Source organism: Malania oleifera, chromosome 12 (assembly GCF_029873635.1).
Source record: "Malania oleifera isolate guangnan ecotype guangnan chromosome 12, ASM2987363v1, whole genome shotgun sequence".
Taxonomy (NCBI): Eukaryota; Viridiplantae; Streptophyta; class Magnoliopsida; order Santalales; family Ximeniaceae; genus Malania; species Malania oleifera.
Window position 1 is genome coordinate 45,243,965 of NC_080428.1, and position 12,371 is coordinate 45,256,335.

Consider the following 12,371-nt stretch of genomic DNA (forward strand, 5'->3'; position numbering starts at 1 on the left):
AAAAATAGTATTCAGAAATCCAAATAGAGTGAGGGTTTTCTTTCTAACCAATAAGTTTTCATACTTGACATCTTGAGTACTTAGGGAAGGATAAAATTTGGGCACATATTTGGGGTTTGTAGTAGTAATGAAAGAAATATATGAGTTAACAAATCCCAAACTTCTTTACCCATAGGTGATGAATTTTTAGATATTCTTTTCAGATGACTTATTGGGGCTACCTTCAAGAGGAGATTGAATTTAATATTGATTTGATGTTAGGAGTAGAGCCTATGTCGACTGCTTCCTATAGAATGACATCAACTGAACTAATGCAACTTAAGGTGTAACTAGAAGATTTGCTTAATAAGGAATCTATACGAACTAGTATATCATTTATGTTGCACCTGTGTTATTCACTAAGAGATATAATGGGGCCTTGAGGTTATGTATTAATCATTGGAAGTTGAATCACGTTACAGTAGGAAATGGTACCAACTTCCAGGGATTGGGGGATTATTGGAATAATTGATAAATCCCAAAATTTTTGAAGATCAATTTGTAATTAAATTATCACTAACTAAGAATTGCAAATTATACATCCCAAAGACAGAATTGAGTACACAGTAAAGTCGCAGTGTTATCAATTGGGGTTATCAAAGCACCTCGCATTTTCATAGATATAATGAATCAAGTCATTCAACCATACCTGGATCAGTTTATTGTAATTTTTATGGATGATTTTTGGAGTATTCAAAGACTCAAGAAGAGCATGAACAATATTTGAGATTAATTTTTCAAATGTTATGAGAGCATCGGTTATATGCTAAATAGGAGATGTGGGTTATGGACAACTAATACGAAATTTTTGGATCATGTCATAATCAAAGGATAATTATCTATTGATTATTCTAAGGTTATGTTAGTGTTAAATCTTTGGAAGACTGGAGATGAAAATTAAAGTTGTTGAGTGTTAGTACTAAAGTAAAGTGCATTAGAACAGGATGAGTAATCCATCAATTTATGTTAGTTATCAGTTCTAAGGGACTTATTTAAAAGATTAACTCAAAACTTATTGGGTTAATGATGGATTTTACTTGGGATTGTATGCAACAAATTTCGAGGACAAAATTTTTATAAGGAGAGGATAATCTAACGCCATAGAAAATTATATGCATAGAAGTGTGGAAAATAATAATAATAATAATAATAATAATAATAATAATTAATTAATTATTGTTAAATTGGATTAATTAATTAAACATGGTTGAATTGAATTTATTAAATAATTAAAATAATATACATACATACCTATATATATAAGTATATGATATTATAATAAATAAAGTTATATATATATATATATATATATATATATATTAAAAGATAAACTTGAAGGAAAAATTTCCTTCACGAAGAAGTAAGCAGAATGCTTCTCCTCTGGCTTCTCTCTCTCTCTCTCTCTCTCTCTCTCTCTCTCTCTCTCTCTCTCTCTCTCTCTCTCTCCTCGCCTCCTCTCCCTCTCTCCTCAATTTCTTGGCAAATATTCAGTCGATCAGAAAACCGAAAATACCGTTAGGTTCCTAGTTCCGCCATCGACATTTCTACCGGAATGGATTTGTCATAGGAGCAGCGTAGGCACCATTTCTAGGATAAGGTAATTTTTCCCTATTTTCTCAATTTCTCCTTAGATCTTCAGTCAAATCGACGATCGAACACCACCACGGGGTCTTAGTCGCGATCGTCGTCATTTTGTCTAGAGTAAATTTTCAATTTGAGTTTCCTAGGTACCATTTTAAAGTGAGAGTGAGATTTGAGGAATTAAGTAAATTGATTATATTTGAGGGTATAATTATTTATTTGGAATTTATGGGCTTAGAAAATATTGAAATAGTATTTTATTTAGGGTTTATTTAATGAAATTAGGATTCTTGATTCAGGGCTTGGGTAAGCACCGCATGTGTAATTTTGAGACCTTGTGGGCATAGTTCAGGAAAACTAAGGTAATTTGATTATTTTGGAGTTTAACAATTTATTTAGATTATTAGGAGTCTAGGAAATGTTTTATGGAAATTACGTTGGAATTCTGTTGAATGTTTTGGGGAAATAGAAATTGTAGATTTTGTGTTGGAAATGCCACGGGCTCAGAATTAAACCGTGTGAGCATCTCAATAAGCTAGGTAAGGGAATAAATTAAGTCAGTATTTTTCATGAAAATATTTACTATTTTACAGCATATTCTAGGAAATTATGTATAACACAGAATTACGTTTGAGAAATTTACTGTTGTTAACAGGAGATTGTTTTAATACATTTAATCAGGGAAAATGATTTCAGTACAGATTTTATAAGTAGAACATGATTTACTTTTGTATTGCATGGGTATAGAATTTTATGATTTTATGTAATGGAAAAATGCTATGTTTTTAGAATAAGCATGCTATCACTATTTCAAGAAATTGTTAAAAATAGTACAAAAATATATTTAAAGTATATCATAATGTAATGACGCAAGGGCCGTAATTTATATGATATGGAGCAAGGGCCGTAATTTATATGAAATGTCACAAGAGCCATAATTTATATGATATGATATGCTGACACAAGGGCTGTGATGTATGATATGTTATTTTCATGAAATTATTATTATGTCAGATATTATGATGAAACAATTATGTTCAGTATATGAAACATAATATATGATATCAAAACTCAGATGGATTAGTTTAGTTTAGTTTTTAGGAGCACGGTACTATAACTATATATATTCAGATTATGATAGTGCAACCAAACGATTAGAGTGTGGTAAGGTGGCAGTCGATGTGGCTTTAGTATAATTTGGAGATGTTCTCCTGGCAGCTCGGGTCAGGTGGGGTAGGCCTATCGTACTTACAGATCAGAGTTTTTGATCTAGTATGGTCGGCTAGTCATTGTTAGGTCCCGCCTTCGTGCCGCACAACTTAGTCATGTGGGGGTAATATATGACACCAACTAACTATCCATCCTGAGATTTATTTCATCTATTATATAGTTTTTTAAGATGATTTACACGTACAGAGATATAACATGACATGTATGTTACTTTTAAATATGTTTCAGTAAATTATCAGACAGTTTTCACAGATACAATTTATATACAGTATATGCTTATGACATATGAAAATATCCATGTTGCCACACACTGATATTAGTTTATTTTCCTTACTGAGAGGTGTCTCACCCTAACTATATAAACATTTCAGGAAATCCAAGTAGATGAGCAGTTAGAGTTCCACGATAGTAGAGTCCGATTGAGCTACCCTGTCAGAAGGGTGAGTTGTTGAGGTAGGGTTGGATTTATTTTTAGGAAGTGACCCTAGGCTACTTTTGGTCTTTTGTGGATGATTGTATATATATAATAGTTTTAGTAGGACTCTGGTATTATGGTTGGTTGTATGATATGTTTGTAAATTACGTTTCCTAACTACTTAGGTAATAGAGTTGTATTTCAGGTATATCCTTAGTACCCATGGGTCCAAGTTGATTATGTTTTTATACTTGAACAGGATAACATGATTATTATATTAAATGATAATATGAATTTTTTTTTATTATGATAAAATAGGCAGGTCGTTACATTACGGCTATTTTAGTGTATGTTGATGACATAATCATTGTAGGAAACAATTTGGAACAGATTCATGGTCTTAAGAAACATTTGAGTGATCATTTCAAATTGAAAGATTTGGGGATTCTGAAGTATTTTCTTGGCATCGAAGTAGCCCATTCGGCAAATGGTATCTTTTTTGTCACAAAGAAAGTATACACTTGAAATACTAGAGGATACGGGTTTCATTGGGGCAAAACCAAGAAACTTTCCTATGGAGCAACATCTTGCACTTAATGAAAGTGAAGGAGAGCTTATTCAGGACCCTTCATCATATAGAAGACTAGTGGGAAGATTGATTTACTTGACTATCATGAGACCAGACCTATCATATGCAGTACCCGTACTAAGCCAATTCATGTATAAGCCTAGAACACCCCACTTGGATGCTACGCATAAAGTCCCGCGATATCTTAAACAATCATCTGGTCAAGGGATTTTTGTCTCAGCTTCTAGTGAAATCCAACTACATGCCTACTGTGATGCAGATTGGGCTCATTGTAGAGACACTAGACGATTAGTCACCGGGTATTGTATTTTACTTGGAAAATCCCCTATTTCATAAAAGACTAAGAAACAAACAACAGTTTCTTGCTCGTCTGTGGAAGCAGAATATAGATCCATGGCTTCCACACGTTGTGAGATTACTTGGGTTAAAATCCCTCCTAATAGATCTCAATATTATGCATCAACAGTCGGCGAAATTCTATTGTGACAATAAAGAAACTATCCATATAGCCTCAAATCCCGTCTTTCATGAACGAACAAAACATATAGAGATTTATTGTCATGTCGTTCGAGAAAAGGTCCAGAATGGTGTTGTCCAAACGACTTACATACCAACAAACCAACAACCAACTGATTTATTTACTAAGGCCCTTGGATCGATACAATTCAATCATCTCCTCAGAAAGTTGGGTGTCTTAAAAATTCACTCCAACCTGAGGGGGAGTGTTGAGAAATCACAAGAATCAGGGCAAGATGTTAGGCAATCAACAATCAAGGAGACTAACAATCAAACAGTTGACCATTCCATAGACTCCTCTCCATATTTGTATCAATCTAGTTTAATGCTTTGTCTCTCCAATCTCTATATAAATATCCATGTATAGATCCATATATTCTCTCTCTAATTTTCACAAATTTCTTAAATTTCCATCCTATGCATCAACTTACATGACCATGTTTCCAAGAGAAATAAAAGAAAAAAAAAATTATCCATTGTGTTTGGGAGCTCAAGGATTAATCTCTCAATTTAAATCTTGTTTGGATTCGAATAATGTGCAGCATAAAATTGTATCTAGAATTTGAGTTTCATTAAAATAAACACAAAATAAAATCCAAAGCCTGAAATTCGTGCTCCCAAACACAATCTATGTGTGTGTTTTTTATTAAGAGTTAGATGATTTTACTTAGGTTTTATTGTATTTGCTGCTCTTTATGGATGGAACTTATATCATTTCTGCTAGACTATGGCATCATAGAAGTTTATACTCTTTTTTTTTTTTTTCATTCTTGAATAGAACTGGAATAACGGACCATAAGGCATGGCTTTCAAGAAAGTGGTCTGGGGAAAAGATAATTTTTTGTGAGCGAGAAAGCTGTTGCTTCCTTAAAAGGGATTGAAAAGAGAGGCAAAGGAAGCTTCTCTACTTCAGAAAATTCTATTTTAGCTGTTTTTGTTTTTTAAACTTATCTGCACAAACAACATTCTGCTCACTGTCATGTATATAATTTTTCTCCTTATTGTGCTTCAATTTTTTTTTATTTTTATTAGGTTAATCAGCACTCACAATTTGTAATCCAATGGTGTTAGAAATGGATGATATATATATATATTTATTTTTTTTCAATCCACTATTCCACATTCTTCTTTGTATGCCAAAGAATCATAACATTCGCAAAGCTGTTCTTTATATTTTCGATAGGTTTATTTTCTCTTCAGGTGTAGAGACATTAACTACATTTGCAACTGCAAATTATAGTTCAAGAAAAGCATTTTTAGAACCTTCAGACATAATAGCTTTCCTCTTATAAATCTCTTCCGTTCAACCCATACTCCTCACAACCATCTCTCGCCACTGTTGAAGAAAATTTTTCATCTAGCAACTACTTGGATGAATAATTGCATCAAGGATTTCTATATAAAACAAAAATGATTACCAGGTCAGTCCAATAACAACCTTGCATCCATCCAAATTTATATTTATTCAAATTTCAGTTTTAATGTTCAAAATGCTTTGTACGATTCCACTTTTTGACAAGTTTTCCCCTTTTGATTTGTTATATGTGATTTGTTTATTGTGGTTATGTTTTTGTGTAATTTTTGTTAAAATTTCTAGCATTAAGGATTGTTGACACCGTATTCTGATCCGGGGGCGTGTGTGCTGACGAATGGGAAATGTTTGCATGATGATCCCTCAAACAAGATAGTTAAATCAAGGATGGAATAGACTTGAGAAAATAAAAAAGATTAAAAATGCGAAGCCGCCACCTTTATTATTATTTTTTATAGAGAAAACAATAGAAAAACTCTAAAAAGGTCTATGATACTAAGAAAACAGGTTCAGGTGGGGTTTATCCCACATCGGTTGTGGAAGGGGCTTGGTGGTTAGTTATTAAGTGTGAGGGAAAGTTTCACCCCATGAGCTAGCTTTTGGGGTTGAGAAGACCCTAGACGACCTAACATTGGTATCATAGTCTAGTTCGCCAACATTCTCCCTAGTATGCCGTGCCAGGGGAGACCCCGATGGTTGCCTTGCCGAGAGAGACCCCGATGTGTGAGGGGGAGATATCAACAAACAACCACAGCAGAATAATTCTTCTCCCTATATGCAAGAAAACATAATGTATCTCTACTTTTATACGTGCTGAAAATAATAAGAAAAGTAAACGATCACACCAAGCCACAAGAACACAAGCAATTTTTTTTTACGTGGAAAACATTCCCAGTGTGAGGAAAAAAAATCATGGGACCTAGTCCAGTTGAAACCTCCACTATCAATCAAATAATGGGTACATCAAGTCTTCTCTAATCTCAATTAGAGGCTACAAATATATCTCATCAAGATATCAACAATCTTGGAAAATACAAAGAGAATTGGAGAGAATATACCAAATTCACGGTTACTGTTAACGGGAAAAAAATCCCAACTTTCAAGCTCCAAATCCGATCACCACCGTTTAGATTGTAGGTCCTTGAGTGATGAATCTCTCCTCTAAATTTCAGCTCGATCGGACCACGAACGAAGCGGGATCGGAGTCTTGATGAAATTTAATCAACATGAGAAAAATCACGTTTTTCTCTTTTTCTTTTGAGAAGTAACGGCTCCTCTCTTCTCCCATCTCTTTTAATAACTCCCTTTAGGTTTTCACACTAAAAAGGCTGGGCTTTGGACTTTTAATAAAGCCCACTTGGGCTTTCCTCAACATGGAGAGAAATAACCCAATAAATCTGCCCCCTTCCAACTATGTGGAGGGAATCGCCATCCCGGTGATCGAACAACAAACTTCAAGCTTCTCCTTTGGTAGTATCTTTGTCAACATATCAAAACCATTGTCATTAATGTGAACCTTCTCAAGTTCCAATAACTTATCGTTCAACGTGTAAGAACCCGAACCATGATATATGAATTTAATATTCGAAAAAGGGGTAAAGTGGTAATTTGAGCAAGCTTCATCGACGAAACCAAAGTTCATCAACGAAGTCCCTTATGTTCTTGGAGATGAAATTCAGTGTCTCGTCGATGAGGAGATCCCTAGGGATTTTGGAAAATTTGGAACCTTAGCTCGCCGACGAGGCCACCGTCTCGTCAACGAAGGTAATGGCGGACTCATCGATGAGGACACCAATTTGTCGATGAATCCACCTGAGTCAAAGGGCCACAAATATCCAAATGAGTTTCTTTGGAGCTAAGTAATCTCAAATATCATCTCCCTCTCTCTTTAGAACTTGTAGATCTCTCTTTCTTTAGATTTCTTCGCCGTTCATCGCCTGATTCATAAATCCAACATTACTGCGAGGATCAGGGAAGGATTCTCTACGTTTCTAGTAGATCGGAATCCTTTTGCGAGCAATTTTAGGTTTCAGGTCAAAATTGAGGTAGGCTCGATTTTCGTTTCTATTTCAGAATATGTATAGTAGCAAGGATTGTAAGCAGGTATCGTACTGTGGTTTGTAGGTTTTGGAGTCTTGGTTCGTAGTTTTGGGGACAGTAAAGTTTGTAGTTGGAATTCGGGTTAAGGTAAGGGGATTCAGTTTATATCAGTTACTTTTGAAATCGGGATCGGTAAGCTTGTAGGCTACGATCATATGTATATTTTGGTAACTTATTTGGGGAAATCTATTAGGTAAAATACAGGATTTTCTGGTTACATTTTTGGAAAAATTTGGAGATTTCGGGTATCATCTCTACTTTATTTGGAAAAATGTTTGTTTTGTTTAAACAATATTATTGAGATGACTGTTATCCATATTTGTATAAAACTGTATACTTCAATAGGAAAATGATATGATTTGCCGTAAACCAAATAAGTGTGGCATGTATGGTTGTATGTAATTGTTCTAGGTATTTTGTAAAACAGCTATATGGCGGCTAATTACCACACTCTGATGAGTATAGAAACATGAGTTTTAAAATGATTCCAGGTTTTGTGAAATCGGCTAGGGGCGGCTAATTACTGTACGCTGAAACAGCTATGTGGCGGCTAATTATAGTACGCTGCGCCATGTACCGATGTCAAAACAGTGGGCGAGAGTGTCCGTCTCTATATTCGAGGGTGTGAAATATCACTTGTATCCCAGCTGGTCACCGAGGGGTGTGAGCTATACTGTATGGGCAATATAATCGCTGTGAAGCTTCGGATTTCATGGAGTAGTTGCGTATTACTGTGAGCTACATCGTATTGGCAACGTAATCGCTGTGAAGTTTCGGGTTTTATAGAGTAGTTGCATATTAGTGTGACGACACTGACCGTATGTTTGGGTATTGTATGTACTGTGATGGATTTGTGAAAATACTGGAACTGTATGGAAATGTTTTTGAATTGTATCGTATTGTATGATGTTATGTTTTATGTAAAATAACACTGGTACGCTACACACTGATATAACCTACTTTCTTCCTTACTGAGAGGTGTCTCACCACGAATGTATGTATAAATATTTTCAGGTCCTTCAAGTAACCGTAACTAGCATCCTAGTAGTTGGAAGCGAGGGTGTCATTAGCTGCTGTTAATGCCTCTTCAGGTACGAGTTTTGTAACCGGGTTGTCGTGATGGTTTTTGTAGACACCCGGGGTATGCTTTGTAGTTATGGGAATGTATATCTTAGTTTTGTATAGACTCTGGTATGGTACTGTACATGTATAGAAAGACTGTATTCCGCTGTGTATCTGATGAGTATGGATGTGTATGTTATGATTGTAAGGGCATCCATGTACCCCACGGGGTCGAACCCTCTCTTGGTGTTGTATCATGTATGTTTTATTTGATATAAAGACAGGTTAGGTTATTATATTCACACTTGGGACCCATCTGCCAGTTCGGGACGTGACAACTTGGTATTAGAGCTAACTAGGTTGCTAGGTCTTGTAGACTTGGTTAGGTGTATTAATGTATACATACCAGAGTATAGGATGTAGGAAATGGGTAGTGTAGGTCGGGGATTGTGTTTTTGCTAGACGGGGACTCATTGGCGGTGTTTTGTATTCTTCCTGGAATGATGATTTCAAAAAGATCACGACAAACCATTGATGGATTCATGTCAGTGTGATGGGACATGCCTAGTGTAACGGCCTCAAAATCTTAATATAAAATGAAACATACTAAATAGAATAGTCAATCCAGACCCGTGGGTAACAGGGACACCTGTCAATCACAGCGGAAACCTAAGCAGCAGTAAAAATAAATCACATTCTCAAAGCCATAGAATACATAATACCAGAGTCTACTGTAATTCCATAATACTATGTCTATATACAATCTCCAAAAGTGCCAAAATAAACCTAGGATCATACAACAAAAATCTCCTGATTCTAGTATAAAACTTACTCTTCTAACGGGGTAACTCGATAAACTCAACGGCGGCCACGACCCGTCGGTCTCTCAAGGTCTCCTAAAAAATTACAAAATTTTGGGGGTGAGACACTTTTCAGTAAGGGAAAATAAACTAAATACAGTTGTGTGACAACATGAACATTTAAGGCAATTATACATATACAGTACATTTCATATTTCTATAAACGTTCATCATATCATACTGAATGATCATATACTTTCATATTTGCTAATAAATCATATCGTACATAAAACATATGTTATAACTGATAATACTGAAAACATACCCAAAATGAATAGTTAGCTGATGTCATGTATTACCCCCCATGACGGGTTGTGCAACCCGAAGGCGGGACCCGACAATGGCTGACAGACCACTATCAAGTCAAAAATGTCTGTAAGTACGATGAGTCTGCCACACCCTGGTCCGGACTTCCAGGTGGACGTTCACACTCTACTGAAAGCCACATCGACTATCCATCTCCCACCCCCTCATGGGGTGGTTAACACCAATTTGATCATAGATATCTGATCTATAATTTACGGTACCATGCTTCTGAACTGAACTAAACTAATATCTGGGTTCTGATAACATATAATACATGATATTATAACATTTTTCATCATTTCATAAACACGGCCTCGCGCCGAAAATCATTTCATAAATACGGTCTCGCGCCGAAATCATTCCATATATACGACCTTGCGCCAAACATTTCATAAATACGGCCTCGCGCCGAACATTTCATAAATACGACCTCGCCCCAAAATCATTTTATATATATCATTATGAAAATAAATCAATTATCATGTATTTTCAAGATCATTTGTACTGTAACATTTCATATTCCTGAAAACATGCTTCATTCGTAACAAAGTCACATCGTAATACATTTCACGTAAAATAATATTCATACCACACATTTGCTGTATAAAGCCATACATTGTATTCTAAAAATCATATTTTTGACATCTCATACATATATATATCTATATATATATATATATATATATATATATATATATATGTATTTCAACATCATAGCAGTATTTTCCCAAACGTGCATTTCCTTTGTAATATACTGATATAATACATGCTTTCCTGAAAATAATTTTACTCATATATAATAATAATTTGCATGGAAAATAATTGCTTTAATTTATTCCCTTACCTGACTACTGAGAAAAGCCCCTATAAATTTTGGTCTCACACCATAGGATTTCCTAATCAATACCCTGAAAATGAAAACTCATAGTACTAAACTTCAGTATTGTCATGTGTATATCATTTCCTATAACTACCGTAAGACCAAATTTGGCTTAAAAAACCTTACCTCAATTCAGGGATGATTTTCAACAAAGTTCCACTGACGATCTGCTCCGACAGATATGCAAGAACTTCTCCAGGAGCGTCGTGGTGGCTTCAGATCGTCGATCCAGAGAAAATCCGACTCGAAATCGAAGGGAGAAGAGGAGGGAGTCGAAGGGGGAGAGAGAGAGAGAGAGAGAGAGAGAGAGAGTGAGAGATTTCTTAATTTTGAAGTTTAAATCGGGGTTTTTGATATTTATAGGACTGGATTCGTCGACGAGACACGTCACCTCGTCGACGAGTCCTGTAGAAAGTTTGTCGACGAACCTGCACCTTTGTCGACGAATTTTAATTTCCCCAAAACTCTCTCTCGGTATCTTTTCGTTGACGAATCTTGTATTCGTCGACGAGGTCCTCTTATACCCTCATCGACGAATCCCTTGTGTTCGTCAACGAGGCCCTAATAATTTCCCTCGGTTATTCCTTCCAAAGTGCAATGTCGTCGACTTTCTCCTTCTGTTACTGTTTCCATTTCCTTTCCTCTTTATTATTTAAATCCCATTATTATTCGGGTTGTCACATTCTCCCCTCCTTATAAAATTTCGTCCTTGAAATTTACTATCTGTATTTCCTTCTATCATCCCATGAAAGGAAAATGGTCTACTTATTTTATTACCTACCCTTACTTATGGAGGAGAAATACCGTGGTTACATTTCAAGTTCTGGGAGATTACATATATCAAAAGAAAATTTCCCTCAAACTAAAATACCTCTTACTACTAGAATATTACATATACTTGCAAAAGAAACATTACATATTTACTTACATTTCTTATTTACATATGGACTTCTTGGAATAATTGCGGGTATTTTAGTCTAATATGTTCCTCAAGCTCCCAAGAAACTCTTTCTTCTGCATGATTCCTCTATAGAACCTTTACTAGAGGAATCTTCTTATTACGTAGTTCCTTTTCCTTTTTGTCCAGAATCTACACTGGTACTTCCTTATAGACTAGCGAATCACTGAGCTCTAACTCGCCATAGCTGATAATATGAGAAGGATCTGAGACATATTTCCTCAACATAGATACGTGGAATACGTCATGCATCCTAGATAGTGTAGGTGGCAAAGTTAGCCTGTAGGCCACCGGCCCCACTTTCTCTAAAATCTCAAATGAACCGATAAACTTAGGGCTAAGTTTACCCTTCCTACCAAACCTTATAACTCCTTTTAATGGAGCTATCTTCAGAAACACATGATCACCTATATTGAACTCCAAATTCTTGCGGCGATTGTTGGCATAACTCTTCTATCAACTCTGAGCTGCACTAATTCTATCCCTGATGAGCCGAACTTTATCATACGCCTGCTGTACCAGC